The sequence below is a fragment of the Sus scrofa genome, chromosome 15 (genome assembly GCF_054392235.1).
Source record: "Sus scrofa isolate SSC_HxYL_T2T_F1_AM1 chromosome 15, Sscrofa_HxYL_maternal_Yorkshire_Landrace_v2.0, whole genome shotgun sequence".
In the NCBI taxonomy this organism is placed as follows: domain Eukaryota; kingdom Metazoa; phylum Chordata; class Mammalia; order Artiodactyla; family Suidae; genus Sus; species Sus scrofa.
Genome location: NC_139397.1, coordinates 97,469,956 through 97,487,692, shown reverse-complemented (window position 1 = coordinate 97,487,692; position 17,737 = coordinate 97,469,956). Strand labels below are relative to the sequence as shown.

The window sequence follows — 17,737 nt, the reverse complement described above, 5'->3', positions numbered from 1 at the left end:
TTTATTAAAAACTATATTTTTCAGAAAAAAATGAGAAAAATGGGATTTCTTTACATTTTTGCAAACCTCTTTAATGTCTTGCTTAATAGAAGGAAGATTCTCATATCTGGTTCTGAATTCAGTCTGTTGAGATAGCATATGCCATGTAACTACTGGAAAACTTCAGAATACATTCATGAGAGAATAAGAGTGAAAAAGACAATGTCTTCGTACGGGTTTTTTTCCTGCCTTTTTAGGCCCACACCCACGGCATATGGAGGTTCCCAGGCTAGGAGTGGAATCACAGCTGTATCTGCCGGCCTGAGCCACAGCCACAGCAATATGAGATCCAAGCCACATCTGTGACCAACACCACAGCCCACGGCAATGCCAGATCCTTAACCCACCTAGGCCAGGGATCGAATCTGTGTCCTCGTGGATGCTAGTCAGATTTTGTTTCTGCTGAGCCATGACAGGAACTCCTGTCTTAGTCTTATTATGAAAATAGTGTTGACTTTGCTGAAACCCTGGAAAGGATTCAGAGGACCCAACAAAGGTTTTCAGACCACATTTGAGAACTACTAGTATTTCTATATATGTCTGCTAAAACATGCCTGGTAAGCTCTAGTCAACTGAACGCTGAAGTAGTTAATGCGCTTGCCAAGTAGTATGAAATGCCACTATTGATAAAAAAAAAACTAGTTGTCAAAAATATTTAAGGCTTAATTTCATGTTTTGAGACATTCTATATGCAATACATATTCTTAAATTTCATACAACCACAAATCAAATTCATATATAAACAGAAACATAATTCTTATAAATCAGGTAGCTGAACTTAGTGTGACTTTCATCCATAACATGATTTAAGCTATTCTGTAAAATCAGTCTCACTCCCCTGTTAGTCTTACAATCACTGCATTTAAATCAGTGGTAAATAGTTGAAAGAATGTCCTGGGCCAGTTGATCCGGAAGTGATTATTTTTTAATGCTGTGGGGATGGTAGCTTGGAAATTGTTTATTCAACAATTGGCCTTTTCATACTCCAGGTATCTTAGTCCTCCTCATCATTCATTATGCGTATGGCCAGCAGCGTTGGAGCACCCAGGAGAAAGTGATATTCTTCAAAGGCAAGTCTTTTCTGTGCTAATTCAGGACAATTCCCGTCAGAATTGGTTTTGTTTTTTGTTTTTTGTTTTCGTTTTTGCATTGATCAGACTGTATTCCTTGGGAGTAAGGAGATGAAGTATATGAGTGCACTAAGGCACCTCCAGAACCCCAGAAAGAGCCAGGTTTGAGGATAGTATGCTACAATAAGTCAGTGGTCTCCAGAGGCCTGTACTCAGCTCTGGCTAACTCTGCCTTTGGCTGCTTCAGACAGTAGACATTTTTAGGAATCCCTACTCCATATTAAAGAGAACCAACTGAGGAAATAATTTGTCTGCTTAACCCTCCAAAGTGGCCCTTAGCATTATCTCGACTCACCATTTCCCATTATTGTCTTTTCTGAAAGAAGAAGTTGACTTCTGAAAGGGGACCCCATTGACTTGGGTTATACAGTGAGAAAGTTACTAAATTTATTTGGGGTACACACAGCTCTAGTGGTCATCCCATCCTTATCCTTTTCCAGAGAGTAAGGTTTTCTCTCTAGTCTGGTCCATGGCACTGCCTCCCACTACCCCAACAATCATATCTCCTTTAAGCCTGAGGAGATATGAAAGCTACTTGCATTAGATGGTTAAAGTGACCTGTTAACCATCCACACAGTGTTTCCACTGCAGCCCTCTATCTACTGTTTAAAGTAGCAATATCTGGTTTTGCAATCCACTTTATTATTATTATTATTTTATTTTTTGTCTTTTTAGGGTCACACCCACAGCATATGGCAGTTCCCAGGCTAGGGGTCAAATCAGAGCTATAAACCGCTGGCCTATGCCACAGCCACAGCAACGTCAGATTCAAGCTGCTTCTGCAACTCCTACCACAGCTCACAGCAATGCTGTGTTCCCAACCCACTGAGTGAGACCAGGGAGCGAACCTGCATCCTCATGGATGCTGGTCAGATTTGTTTCCACTGAGCCACGATGGGAACTCCTGCAATGTACTTTTTTAAATTTTGGCATAGCACATGACTATTTTTCAAGCAAAGATATGTAGTAGCTTTTTCATGCTCTTCTTACTTTTTTCCCTTCTTTTTCAATATTCCCCTGCCTATTTTTTGTTTTAAACCTGTCTTTTTTCCTTCCTGTTTTTTTGTTTGTTTGTTTGTTTGTTTGTTTTTTAAACTTGGGTCAGTATAATGCAGGACGAGAAAAAAGAAAATATTCAGGATCAGTAAGATGAGTGATAAAATTAATCCATGAACCAAGAGACAAAGTCATGGGAAGACAGCCATAGCTAATGCCAGGAAATGCTCCCCCACGGAGAAGACAAACAGAAAACTCCCCCCAAATAGAGTCCTGCATGGAACTTCCGATAGTAAGACTGACTACAAGGCAGGAATGTGAGGATTGTCATTAGGATGCCAACTAATTCTGCTAAAGAGAGTCCTTTTTAAAATATGCTCTCTAAGGACATTTTCTGACCCTCTGCTTATTTTAAACCTGTGTGCAAAATAATGGTGTGTTTAAAAAAATGGTGTGTTTCAAGTATTAAGATAATCTTTCATTTCTGTCTTAAAGATATTCAAATATCAGGTTCTATAACCACATTCATTTCTTTCTTTTTCTTTTTTTTTTTTTTTTTTTTGTCTTTTCTAGGGCCACACCTGGGGCATAAGGTGGTTCCCAGGCTAGGGGTCGAATCGGAGCTATAGCCACCAGCCTACGCCACAGCCACAGCAATGCAGGATCCTTAATCCAATGAGTGAAGCCAGGGATTGAACCCGCAACCTCATGGTTCCTAGTCAGATTCATTAACCACTGCACCACGACGGGAACTCCCATTTCTTATTTCTTAAAAAAAAAAAATGCCAAAGCTGCTGGATCAAAAGTAATATTCTGATTTGCCTGTATGTGATAGGAGGGAGACACACTTAAAATTCACATAACCAGAATTGTAATTATAGTCAGCTCTAACACTGTTTTTATGATGAGCTGGTGGTCCGGATGACCAGCTCACTGTGGTCTCACTGGGCCTGCTGGAGGCCCCAGGGCCTGAGCTCTGCAAGATAGGGGGTGAGGGAGGGATCAGCACCCCAGCCCGCTCGAGGCCCCTCCCCCACAGCCATCCTGAGGCAGCACCGTAAGCTGGGTGATGAGCCTATGGGCCCTGTGGGGTCTACCTGCCATGCTCAACCCAGGGGAAGGGGGAGAGGCCCTGCAGGCCGGAGACCACAAGGACACTCCAGGCGAGTGGAGAGCATGGGACAGGAAGCAGGAGGCCCAGGGTGGCTCCAGCACAGAGACTGTGCCAAGTGGGGCCATGGCTACCATAGCCGTATGATTCATATGCAGCTTTTATTTATTTATTTTTTTTCTGGCTTCAGAGTTTGTTTGTTTTTTTCCATTTATAATGATTTTTATTTTTTCCATTATAGCTGGTTTACAGTGTTCTGTCAATTTTCTACTGTACAGCAAGGTGACCCATACATGTATACATTCTTCTCTCTCACATTATCATGCTCCATCATAAGTGACTAGACACAGTTCCCAGTGCTATACAGCAGGATCATATACAGCTTTTAAACCCATCCATTTAATCACAGTTCAGTTAGAAATAGAGGTTGCCTGTGTGGAGTAGTGTCATAGGACGGGCCTCCAGAGAGCAGGCAGGAGGCTGTGAGAGGGGTGAACATCAAGAAACTCGTACAGGGAAACTGTGCACCAGCTGGAAAAACATGACACCAGATGCAACAATAAGCATGAAAAGATCTAGGCCCCACCATATCCAGGGCTTCTGCAAAAGGAAGGGGAAGATATTTGAGTGAATGAGCCACTTTGTGTGCCAGTCCAGGGGAGTACTTATAAAGCACTAGAGGTCAGGAAAATCAGTCTTCAGTGGCTACCCACTGACCTGCCCCTTTGTGCCTTAACCACAAATACATTTGCTGTCATGGGAAACACTATCCCACGTTCTGACTAGAATTTTCTAAGACTTCATCATTGAGAAAGTTTGTTTGTTATAACTAATCTACAGATCTTCCAGCTCTCTAGTAGATCTTAAAATGTTAGAAGAAAAAATTGTAGGAACCCATAACTCAGTATTTGAACACATAAAATCACCAGAGAAAATGTGTGAAAATTCAGTTTTACCTTAGAGGAAATTATACACTATAGGATGATGATGACCCATTATGCAACCTGCCTTGAATAAAAACACATTTCTGCTAAATAACATTTCCTTAGAACCAGCCCATGAGTACAACAGGTGATCTTCTGCTTCCCAGCTTTGAAATGAAATTATTAAAATTACCTTGTCTTATGGAAGAATATGATGTTTTGGATTTGCATCCAAATAGTCCAATACAGGAGTTCCCATTGTGGTGCAGAGGAGATGAACCTAACTAGGAACCATGAGGTTGAGGGTTCAATCCCTAGCCTTGCTCAGTGGGTTAAGGATCCAGCATTGCCGTGAGCTGTGGTGTGGGTTGCGGATGCGGCTCAGATCCCGCGTTGCCATGGCTATGGTGTAGGCTGGTGGCTACAGCTCTGATTAGACCCCTAGCCTGGGAACCTCCATATGCTGAGGGTGCAGCCCTAAAAAAACAGAAAGACAAAAAGACAAACAATAACAACAGCAACAACAACAAATAGTCCAATGCAGGTGGTGAGCAGGGGAGGCAGCAAGAGGTTTGGAGAATAGATCAAACAAAATTGGCTGTGTTAAAGCTGGGTGAATGTTACATAGAGGTTCATATACTCTCTACTTTTGAATATGTTTTAAATTTTCCATAATAAAAACTTTAAGAATTATATTTAAAATTTTAATTATCTCCTAAATTACTATTTCAAAAAATCAATTCAGATTGCAAAAAATCTAGATGGGACAGTAATGTGTAAAGAAGGAGAAAAAATTTTAGCATGCATGACCTTTACAACACTCAAATACCAAAAATCATTATAATGTCATTCCGTAACTGTAAGTTGATCACTGATCCTAGTAGCCTCAACCACTCCTTAACTTTAATGCCATGATTTCTCCAGAATTGACTGAAACTGTCATTTCCCACATTTCTGAAATGAGAGATGATAGAAGGAACTGTAAAATACGTTGTGCTACTTAACCATGCAGTAGATATGATAATTGCAATGTCAGGCCACTGATGAACAAATGTGAGTGAATAGATATCTTGGAGTAATGTGTTTATCCTCCGTGATTTTTATTCTGTTAGGGAATCAAGACATTATCAAGTTAATTTCTATCTGCAGTAACTTTGCAAAGCACCTTGAAAAAGCACCAGTGAGCAATTAACTGCCACCTGCAGAAACAGCACAAAAGTTCATTTCTTCAACCTAATATAAAGCCAGTTTTTTTCATATTCCTTTATAGTTGTATATGTTATCTCTTGGTGGGTAACAAATCACCCCAAAACTTAGAATCTTAAAACAAACATTTATCATCTCACGCCTTTTCTGAGGGTCGAGAGTCCAGGAGTGGCTTTTAAGGTGGCTATAGCTTAGGATCTGATAAAAAGTTTCAGTCAGGTTGTTGGCCAGAACTGCACTCATCATAAGGCTTAACTGGAGCTTCAAAGCCACTTTCAAGTTAACTCACAAGATTATTAGCCAAGCTCAGTTCCTTACCACAAGGGTGGTAGGCTGCCTGAGTGTCCTCATGACATGGCAGCTGATTTCTCAGAGAGTAAGTGATCAGAGAAAGTGAGGAAGAGAAAGAAGAGAGCATCAAATGAGCGAATACCCGGGACAGAAGCCACAGTCATTTAGAATCTAGTTCTAGAAGTAACACATCATCATATCTGCCTTATTCTGTTGGTCATACAGACCAACCCTAGTACATCATGAGAGGGGGAAACACAAGGATGTGAATATCAGGAGGCAGGGATCACTGGGGACAATTTTGGAGACTGAGTACTATATAGAGGGTAGAAGAAGAGAAGTAACCCTTAAATATCCAAGGTAAGATAGATGAAAAATGGATTTGCAAGGGTTGTCTTTCTTTTCTTTTCTTTTCTTTCTTTTCTTTCTTTCTTGCTTTCTTTTTCCTTCTTCCTTCCTTCCTTCCTTCCTTTCTTCCTTTCTTCCTTTCTTTTCTTTCTTTTCTTTCTTCCTTTCTTTTCTTTCTTTTCTTTCTTTCTTTCTCTCTCTCTCTCTCTTTCTTCCTTCCTTCCATCCTCCCTTCCTTCCTTCCTTCCTTTCTTCCTTTCTTTTTCTTAATGGTCACACCTATGATATACTGAAGTTCCCAGGCCAAGGATTGAATCTGAGCTGCAGCTGCAGCAACAATGGATCCTGTAACGCACTGTGCCGGGCTGGGGATGGAACCTGCACCTCTGCAGTGACCCAAGCAGCTGCACCACCACAGCAGAAATTCCTTGCAAGGGTTGTCTTTAAGTGAAGTACAGTTGGACTACCATCCATCTGGGATAGTTTTGGTACTGAAGTAAATATAGAGCCAAACAGTAAAACTTTCAAAATAGCTTAATGCTGTAATCTCTATATACAAAAGCAGAGTACTCTATCAAGGAATCAATCTAGAGGATTGTTAATTTTATCTACCTTCAGAGCAGAAAAGAATAGCAATGGCAATTTCTGCTAAAGTCTGTTTTATCCCAAATGGGGTCATGCAGGCCTCTGCTGAAGTTCAGTTCCTGATTTCTAGTTGCCTTCCTGGTAGACTTCAATTTTACTTGGCACAAATGTTCTAGCCTGGCTTTTTGTTGATTCTTAGTCTTAACTATCACAAACAAAGAATCATGGTAGAAGAGAAAGGTAACACAGCATATAGTTTTTACCTTTTAACTTAAAATCTCAACAAAAGAAGAAAACAATCTCTATGCCCACAACTAGAGGGGTCGTGAAGAAAACATGAGAAGCTTTATAAACTGACAGTCCTTAGCTAAGTGACATATAAGCCTCAGCTTATATAGCCAAATTAAGAGTTAGGCTTTAGTCTCTTTCCCTGTATCTATCTCTAAATCCATATTTATGTATTGATTTCTAGCACCAGTAGTTTTTAAAAATAGTAATTTTAGGGTTTCCTACCGTACTTTCAGAATGCAAATTATCATTGCAAATACCTTGACCCAATAACTTAATAAAAATTGATGTTGGTAAACCATTGAAGTAGTAGATGAATTCCATAGTCTATCCAGAGAATCATATTTTTTCAACTTTGATATTTATCAGATTATAATAAGGCATGTGATCTGATGGGAAGTAGATATCTTCTCATCAAGAACAAAGACTAACAACAAACTCAAAAGTAGTTCTATAGGAGTTCTTGTCGTGGTGCAGTGATTAATGAATCCAGTTAGGAACTATGAGGTTGCGGGTTCGATCCCTGGCCTTGCTCAGTGGGTTAACGATCCGGCGTTGCCATGAGCTGTGGTGTGAATTGGAGACGCGTCTCGGATCCCGAGTTGGCTGTGGCTCTGGTGTAGGCTGGTGGGTACAGCTCCGATTAGACCCCTAGCCTGGGAACCTCCATATGTCGCAGGAGTGGCCCAAGAAATGGCAAAAAGACAAAAAAAAAAAAAAAGTACTTCTATAATTGGTAAACTATGCAAAGTAAAGTGATTATTTAGGTATAATAGAAGAGAAAGCGAAATATGAGTGACATCTTTTCACTTTCATAGTAGTTATCATGGAAGAAATAGGCTTTATAATAATTTTACTCATTAGTAAAAGTGAGATTTAATTTTTTACAATCAATTGGATAATAAACACTCTTTAATAAAAAGTTTGATGCATTTGACCATTCATTTGGAGTCTAGTAGTCATTATTAATCATTATCTCCTCTTAGTAGTACTCTCAATACCCTATAATTCTGAGGTACAGTCTCCTTTTTGAGCCCCCCCCCCTTTTTTTGGCTTCACCTGAGGCATGTGCACATTCCCATGCCAGGGACTGAACCCAGACCATGGCAGTGAACCAAGCAACTGCAGTGACAATGCCACATCCTTAACCCACTGTGCCACAAAGGAACTCCTGAGCCTTGTCTTGATGTTATCAAAACAGGAAAAATTTTATTGTTTTCAGTATATTCTTCTTGCCAGGATAATTCATTTGAATCTCTTCAAAGGATATTTTTTTGGTACCACTCTAAAGAATAAAGTACCTATACTACATCTCCCCTAAAATTAATATACAATATTTTATTCTTTAACAGAGAATTAAAGAGTTAGGATGAAGTCCTCCTCTGGTTTATTCCCTATGAGTTATTATGTTCATACAGCCAAATTATGTAGGTTTTCTTTTTAGGTTCTCTTAAACAGACACTTTCTACTCAGGATAAACAGTGTTGTGAATCATGGCAGTAGCTCAAATTCTTTCTCATATGTTTATTTCTAAAGAACTCCCACAAACTGGCTTGGCCTCAACCGTAGGTAGAAGTTTATTCTGTATGATTTGCATGTATGTGAGAAGTCAGGGGCAGCAGAGGTAGTGTGTTCGACAAATCAGGTTTGATACAAACATAAAAGAGAACCTTCAAATACTCTGGATAATATCTCACCAAAGAATAAGTAATTAATGTAAGATTTCCTAAGAGCAAGTTTTGATAGGCCAGGATTAGAGATACCACAAAAACACCAGGCACCTGAAAGGGGGCTAGGAGAGATCAGGCAGAACATAGCTACGTCCAAGATTTGTCATCTGTCCTTCTATCCAAGTTTGCCTCTGGGCAGACCACCCCAGTAACTTCTAAATATTTGGAATTTTAAAATTTTTCCTTTGGAATACAAATGAATATATGCAAAATTCCTTCATCTTATGATTCAAACTATTACTAACTCAGTAAAACTCTTTTCCGGAGTTCCCGTCGTGGCGCAGTGGTTAACGAATCCGACTAGGAACCATGAGGTTGCGGGTTCGGTCCCTGCCCTTGCTCAGTGGGTTGACGATCCGGCGTTGCCATGAGCTGTGGTGTAGATTGCAGACGCGGCTCGGATCCTGCGTTGCTGTGGCTCTGGCGTAGGCCGGTGGCTACAGCTCCGATTCGACCCCTAGCCTGGGAACCTCCATATGCCGCGGGAGCGGCCCAAGAAATAGCAACAACAACAACAACAAAAGACAAAAAAAGACAAAAAGACAAAAAATAAATAAATAAATAAATAAAAATAAATTAAATATAAAGTTTAACAGAAAAATCATTCTTCAGTTGTACATGTCAAAGAGAGAAAAAGGAAAATCTCACACATACTTCCAAAGAGGGAAAGAAAGTGATTACAATTGACCAGGTAAAGATAATTGTTTTCCTTTCTTTAATAATTGCTAGGTTGTGGTTGTTTTATTCTCATATTTTATAAAATAATTTAATTGATGAGGTAGAGTAGAAAACCAAACACTGGGTTGGGGGTGGAAATGGCTGGTATGTATTTCTAGTTATTGAATATATTTAGTATGAGGACCTGAATAGGATACACCTTACTGTACTAAAGAGAGAGAAAAACCTCCTTCTCTTATAGAAATAACTCAAAATTGTGGGTCAGGAAGCCTGGATTGAAGTTAGGTTGTGCCACTTAAAAAGTACATTACCTTAGGCAAACTTCTGTTCTCTTTCTTCGTTTTCTTACCTTTGAGCAACTAGTTTACTTTTAGAGTGGCAATCTTAATCCCTGTTAACCTTTTGGGAAATCTTAATTCTGGCTCACCTATTGAGGTATTACTAGGATCAAACAAAATAATGCATATAAAAGTACTGTTCAAAGTTGAGTCCTGTAAAAATATCAACATGCCTAAGGACATGTTATCATTTGTCATTCTATTTACACCTTGAAAGACAAATAAAACCTCTTTAAAAATAGCAAGTGGCAAAATGGAATACCTAATGTTAAAAAGAAGAGAAAGGAGGAGTTTTCTTGTGGCACAGCAGGTTAAGGATCCAGTGTTGTTCACTGCAGTGGCTTGGGTTGCTGCTGTGGCATGAATTCAATCCCTGGTTCTAGATCTTGCATGTGCCCCAGGTGCATCCAAAAAAAAAAAAGGGAAAATACAACTTCATTTACTTTCAGTTTTCAAATACATAAAAATACTAAAACAAATTAATAAAGTATTATTATTAATCCTTTAGGAAAGTGATAATCTCCAGTTTAGCAGTTAATATGATTTCTTAAAGAGAAATGACAGTAAATAAATTAATGACCTAATAACAGACTATCCACATAAGAAAAAAATAACAGGTAAGTCAGCTTTAAACCACAGTTCAGATGCTCACATATATTTAATATGATTGGAGAAAAACTAATACAGCTTTCATTATGTTTCACAGAATGAAACTTTCACTTTCATCCTTTTTCAATTTGTAATAATTGTGTATTAGTCAAGGCAAAACTTTTGGCTGTAGCTTTAAGCTGGAGGGTTGGGGTATCTAGAATAATAAATGGGAAATTAAATATAAGATTTTTTTAAAGTTGAAGTTTCAGTACAAATGCAGAGTATGTAACACACACACACATACACACACACTAAAAAATAAAGTGTGATATAATAGGAAGAACTGTTTACATTAAGCGTTAGGATTCTTACATTTTACCCTAGGACTAGTTAAGTGATCAGGTGCTAGTTTGGTAGCTGTACCTATAGTTCTGATGCTCTGACAAGAGTTGGTGTAACAGTAATTGGCCACTTTCCAGAGACCTGTGGAATATTTTACAATTTTCCCTTGAGGAGAAGAGAAAAGAATAATGTGAACTGTAGGAATCTGCCACTTTGGAAATTTAGCTAGTTTGAGGTTCCCCAATGTAAATTCCATAGAATGCTACTATCATAAATTTGGAAAAACACTTCCCACTCTAACTCTCCCCCTTGAAGTCTCACAATACCTGTTAGCTTATAAAATGTTCTGAAAATTGGTGCAATATTGTAAGTGAATTATACTTAAAAAAAAGTTGTGCCAATTTCTGCTGTACAGCAAAGTGACTCATATATATATATATATGTGTGTGTGTGTGTGTGTGTGTGTCTGTGTGTCTGTGTGTGTCTGTGTGTATATATATATGCTTATATTATTTTCCATCATGCTCTATCTGAAGAGGTTGGATATAGTTCCCTGTGCTATACAGTACAACCTTATTGTTTATTCATTCTAAATGTATAGTTTGTATCTACTCACCCCAAACTCCCTATCCATCCCGCTCTCTCCCTCCTCCTTCTTGACAGCCACACGTCTGTTGTGTGTGTGAGTCTCTTTCTGATTTGTAGATAGGTTCATCTGTGCCGTATTTTAGACCCCGCATATAAGTGATAAGTGATATCATATGGTATTTGTCTTTCTCATTCTGACTTACTTCACTTAGTATGATAATCTCTAGTTGTATCTTGTAAATTCAGTGTTTTTTATACATGGAAGCCATCATCAAGATAGGTAACCAAGATCTATGAAGCTTTCTAATTTCCTGGGTGGAAAGACAGGAATTCAAGATGTTATTGAAACATTCAACAAATGATAGAGTGGAAGAAATAAGGTGTCTAGTATTTCTTAGTTATGATGAAAGGAAAGGTATAGATTTACAAAAACATAAAAAAGGAAAGGAAGGGATTTAACAATATCTCAGCACAGAGAAAGATCATGATACTTCCAAATGTACTCCTATACTTTTTATTTGAGAAGATGATGCTTGCTGTGATAGGGCAGTTGCTATATCCTCACCAGATATATGGTGAGGATGAGATTGGCAGCCCTGTCTTTGATACTCAATTTGAATTAGCAGGAGCATTGTAGACACAATGGGGTTCAGATAAAGTCTCATGTTTGTATAAAATGGACAGATTATCTCCTGCCCTAAATTCCATGAATAATCCTCTTTCAGCTTTTTTATCCAGAAAAAGAAAAGAATCATCTTTGTGCATTTATCCATTTGTTTAGAAAGTGACCTTCTAGAACTGCATCTTTGGCATGTTCTTGGTGGGTGTAAGCATCCTGGGGGTGTTCAACAAATGATGATTAAAGAAGCTTAGATGAAGAGCATAAAGTCAGACAAAAAGTTCATGAGATCCAATTCAGGATTCCTAATGCCTGCATTCCCAGCAAAACCAGCTCTCACATCATTTTTAAACCGTGTCTGGGTTTTAAAGATTTTGTTTCCTTAAGGTCATTTACTCAATAATTCTGTTAAGCATTGACTTGCAATACCAGCAAGTCTCATTGTGCTCAGTTATCATGGCAATACCAAATACTTTGAAGACATACAGTGAGAGACATGTTTTGCTCTATTGCCTTTTTCTTGGCTGGCTTTAAAAAGGGTCTTTTTACAGAATAGCAAGATTAGTGGATCACAAAATGAATTACTGCTCACTCCTGTGAAATCATGAACTTTTCATTACTGTTTTCATGGTCTCTCATGCATAAAACATTTTTAGCAAGCCTGGCCTGAAATTTATGCAAGTTATTACTCATTATTATCTACAAGCCTTCTCAAGTCAATGACATCAGCTCACTTGTTGGATCTTTTCTTTAAATTTCCAGTCAAAGTGTCTGTGTAGTCTATAATTTACATAGTAATTAATTTTACAGTCTTCTCAATATATTCTAGAGTTGTGACTTTCAAGTGCTTATATTGGTGGCTCCTCTAATAACTAATTTCTTCACATTTGCTGGTACTCCCACTGTTCTCCCAGTCTCTGATAGAAACCCCAAAAGCTCTCCACGATTTGTTTCCTGTCCTTCTACTTCTATTCCAACCATCCCCAAGTTACACCAGAAAAGGAATCACCTTTTCCTCACCTCCTATTCAGTCTTCCTCCAGGCTCCTGGTTTTGAATTACTCTTATATACACTCTTGCTAGAATAATGCTAATAAAGTACCATTTATAATACCTTATAGTAAATCTGACTACCTCAGACTTTGGTAATCTCAGAGTACTCGTAGTATTTAGAGTCAGGCCCATACAGCTAAATGCTTAAGTATTTCCAGTGGGTTTTATTTGAAATCATTTTATCTTCCTTGAGAAGAATGTGTCTCTGGAGTTCCTATCATGGCTCAGTGGTTAACGAATCCTACTAGGAACCATGAGGTTGCAGGTTCGATCCCTGATCTTGCTCAGTGGGTTTAGGTTCCGGCGTTGCCATGAGCTGTGGTGTAGGTTGCAGATGCAGTTTGGATCCTGTGTTGCTGTGGCTGTGGTGTAGGACAGCAGCTACAGCTCTGATTAGATCCCTAGCCTGGGAACCTCCATATGCTGTGGGAGCAGCCCTAGAAATAGCAGAAAGATGAAAAAAAAAAAAAAAAAGAATGATGTGTCTCATGTTTCTTTTCAGCTACTAACACAAGACTTTTCAGCCCTAACACAAGACTTCTTCATGATCAACTCAACGGTCAAGTCCTGCCCAATTAGTACTCCCTTAAATGTGCCATAGAATATCCTGTGCTATGCTCGTAAGAGCTAAGTTACCATTCCTTCCTGTATTCATTCACTCATCAGACATTTTCAAGCAAACTCTGGCAATGGATACAAGAGATGTAAGCCTTGCCTTGAAGGAGCTTGTGGGAAAGTCAGACAAGTACAGTGTTCTGAGAACTAGAATCTAAGTATGTGTAAGTGTTATGTGCACTCAGAGGAAACACAACTAAGTCAGACTGGGAATGGTAAAGAAAGGAACATCATTGTCCATAGTGTGTTTCCCAGAGCCTTAGTCTTACAAAATTCTCCATCAAAACAAAACAGACAAAAAACATGAGTTCCCTTTGTGGCTCAGCAGGTTAAGAACCTAATTAGTATCCATGAGGATGTGGGTTTGATCCCTGGCCTTACTCCATGGGTTATGGATCCAGTGTTGCCACAAGCTGCGGCATAGGTTCCAGTTGTGGCTCAGATCAGGTGTTGGCTGTGGCTGTGTCGTAGACCAGCAGCTGCAGCTCCCATTCAACCCCTGGCCTGGGAACTTCCATATGCTACAGGTGCAGCCCTAAAAAAGAAAGAAAAAAAATTGTCAAATAAATGTGGGAAACCTGGATGCTGTCACTCCCTCTTCCAAAGAGTCAAGCACAAAGCCTGTTAGTACATTACCTCTATAAAGAAACTTGTGGGAGTTCCTGTTGTGGCGCAGTGGTTGACGAGTCCGACTAGGAACCATGAGGTTTCGGGTTCGATCCCTGGCCTTGTTCAGTGGGTCGAGGATCTGGCGTTGCCGTGAGCTGTGGTGTGGGTCACAGACACAGCTCGGATCCCACGTTGTAGGCTGGCGGCTACAGCTTCGATTTGACCCCTAGCCTGGGAACCTCCATATGCCGCGGGAGAGGCCCTAGAAAAGGCAAAAAGACAAAAAAAAAAAAAAAAAAAAAAAAAAGAAACTTGTGAAATAGAGATTTCCCAGTCTTCAAGAGAAAAGTGGTGGTTGAAACCTTCTGAATAGGTAAGGTCTCTGAGGGACTGATGGAGAACAGAGGATTGGGACCACAGATGGAGAGAATACCAACATTTCATCAAGGAGAAGAAAAAGGGTGGAGCACAGGGAGATTAAGATGAACTGATGAGGGATATAGAAAAAAACCCCAAAAAAAGTGGAAAACCAGGAACAGAGGGAGAGGAGAGAATTTCAAGGAAGGTGTGGCCAGAAACACCAAAGTCCTTTATGAAGATGTTAGAGTATCCCTTGGATTTAGCAATCAAAGGATTATTAGGGGCACTGGCAAGAGTGTTATCAAGGAAACGTTGGAAGGAAGGGAGATTGCAGTGAAATGAAGCTGTGAAGAAGTACAGTAAATGTAAGCTACCAAGAAATTTGGCTGTGAAGAATTGGGATTGATGTAGAAAGAGAGTAAGAGCCTTGTAGGAGGGTTATTTCATGATGAGATTTGAATCTCTTTATATACTAAAGGGAAAGAGTCAAGTAGAGAAGAAGGTTAAGATATGGATGAACTGGGTGAGAGGTGCCTGGTAAGGCTAGATAGATAGCTGAGAAACGGAGAGGAGGGGATGAATCACAGATGAGGTGGAATTACCCACTGAGAGGAAGAGGGTGACCTTATCTTCTGGGCAGGGAAAAAAAAGGAGAGAAAAGAAAAGACAGGCTAAGACAGAGAAAGTTGTAAGCAGTGAGAAAGTTATTAAGAACATTAATTAATATTCACTGAGGACCTACTCTGTGCCAGGCATAAGAGACTTATATAAACTGTCTCATTTAATCCTTACAATAACCTTTTAGGACAGCACCAGTATTATCCCAATTTTACAGTTGGAGAAATTGCAATATGGAGAGAAAGTTTCTTATCCATATAGTAGAGTCAGGATGCAAAGTTGATTTTAAAAACTTGCTATAGGAAGAAAGTTCTTCCTTAAGTGTTCTCAGTTTTTTGGAATTAAGTAGTTGGCCGGGCTGTTTCTGAAGAGTGAGCCAGGATGGTGGCAAGGTAAAGGAGCTGAGGATCAGGGCAGTCATGATTGGAATAGCTGCGGAGAAGAATGGGAAAGAGAGCTAACTAGGGACCCGGTAGTGAGCTCAGCTAAAGTTGAGGAACATGATTTAGTAGAGACTTCAATTCCTACAGTTTTGTGACACCCCACCCCAACCTGCTATGCCAGGGCCTAGATAAGAGGATTGGGGAAAAGTAGGTTGAGAATTGTAGGCTCTTTGGGAAGAGACCTATACTTCCCAGAAGTGATCACTCATAGATTCAAGGTCGTTTCCCTCCTATCAATAGAAGCAAAGGGCTGCCAAGGTACAGAGAGATTCACTCTGATTGAGGGAACTGGAGACATCTGAGGGTGTGGGAAAAACTTAAACTAGGCCTTGCTGTATAAAATCGAGCAAATTTCAAGCCTGGTTTGCTGAGAAATGAATTGACAAAGTACAAAAAAGAAGAGCAAGCTTGGGGGGAATGTGTTAGTTCAATTTTTAGATGTGTTGATTTTGAGGTGCCTACTGTAATGTTCAGGTTTGGACATTATCGTCTAAAGGTAATAGTTTAAGATTTCACACACCAGATTGCTGGCTCACAGAGAGAATGAAAGATTTCACAAAGCTGTCTCAGTCTTCTCATAAATCAGGGCAGAAAGATTATGATCAAAATAATATAAAGGTACTGCCGAGCGCAAGAGCAGAGTTCTATGGCAATGAGACCAGGATGGAAGAGGAGAAAAAGCCATGGTTACTTGTAGGGCATGGAGTGGGTGGAGTCACTTATGTGACCCTTTCAATGGAGCAAGGATTGCATAAATGATATGCAAAAGATTTATTACACAGAGGGAGGTAGCACCTGGAGCAATTTTAAAAGCAAGGTTTTCTTTTTTCACAAGTTTGCCTGGATCCAGCCTTGCAGGAAATTATTTCCAAAAATTTTCTGGGTTCAGTAGCAAAGTCAAGATGATTGGGCAAGGCCCCAGGCACCAGTGCTAGCTTCTAACTTTTTTGTCCTACCTCTCTGCTACTGTCATTATACTTCATGTGCAGTGCTCTCTTAGTCTCACTGATATCACCTCACATGTCCTTGCCCTAAAGGTCTATTTTAACTGTAAAGAAACTCAAAAGTAACAAATTTGTAAAAGAAAATTATTTTTACTGTTTTGTAATAAGTTCCAAGCCCTGTGTATGTTTGTGTCTGGTTAAATCCTGAGCTTGCACCTTAAAAATCAAATGTGGGGCAGCAACCCAAGAGTGCTTTAGGAATAGCCCCTGGAAGTCAAACTCGGCAAAAGCCGCCTCAGCCACATCCACCATGTATGTGATGAATTCCTGGTTAGGCACCACTTCCTTTATCTACTTTTGCACTTACCCATGAACACAACCCTTTTTTATTGGACACCACTTGTTCTAACTCAAAATTAGGTATCATGATCCAGTTTCAACTCTGTCTAAGAGAACACAGTCACCAGAACTCTCGAGTTGTATTCGCAAACTCATTAGCAGCTGCTTGTGCTGTCACAGGCAGGTCAATCACTTGGAGCCTATTTCTTCATCTAAAAAATAGAAATAATATACCTGCTTCCCTTCTTCACACAGTGGCACTGTGAATCAAACCAGATCGATATTAGATGGGAACATTATTTTAGGACTGTCATGTTACAAAAATAAGGTATCATTATAGTCATAGTAATTTTATTAGTCATAGTAATAATTATTATTAATGACAGCATTAAATGAGAAGTAATTTATTTTTGCACAGTCTCATGGCATAATCCCCAGGGGTTAAGTACTAGCATCTTGGTGAGCATTGAAAAACCCATGCGTTTTGTACATCATTAGGTTCAGTAATGGGCAGAGAGAGACAAAGAGAAAAGGTGGTAAAAATAAGTGAAAGAGGAAAGGATGAGGAGGAAGAAGGGAGACAGAGCAGATGGAGAAAAAGAGGCAAAAGAACACTAGCACCAGAGAAATAGGGAAGATGAGAAGGAAAGCCTTCCTTTGGTCTTCTAAAACCCCCTTTGCCTGAGCTACTAAGAGGTGGTTTTCAGAAGATATTTTTCCATAAGAGGTCATTGAAATGCTAGTCCACTGTGTTGGTTCTGGTTTTGCACATGGCCCTTGGTGAAAGAGATATCAAAGAGGATAATGTTGATGGCAAAAAAAAAAAAAAGTAAAAATTTTTAAATGAGCAAGGAAATAGTCTATCTGGCTCAGGGTGAGCCACTATTTTGCATGAGGTCCAACTTGGGGGGAAAAATGTTTATGGTTGCATTTTTTTCAAAGTCTAAATGAAAT

General features: G+C 39.5%; 1 long non-coding RNA gene across 2 annotated transcripts in view; it reads left to right on the top strand.

Annotated features, from left to right (window-relative positions):
• Positions 1–17,737, top strand: part of LOC146396008 (uncharacterized) — a 68,914-nt gene that overhangs the window by 6,951 nt on the left and 44,226 nt on the right. The window contains exon 2 of one of the 2 annotated variants that reach the window (XR_014829810.1): positions 1,029–1,109. The exons of the other annotated variant lie outside the window; for it this stretch is intronic. This is a non-coding gene — a long non-coding RNA (uncharacterized LOC146396008). The remainder of the gene's footprint in view (positions 1–1,028; positions 1,110–17,737) is intronic. 2 annotated transcript variants of the gene reach the window in all.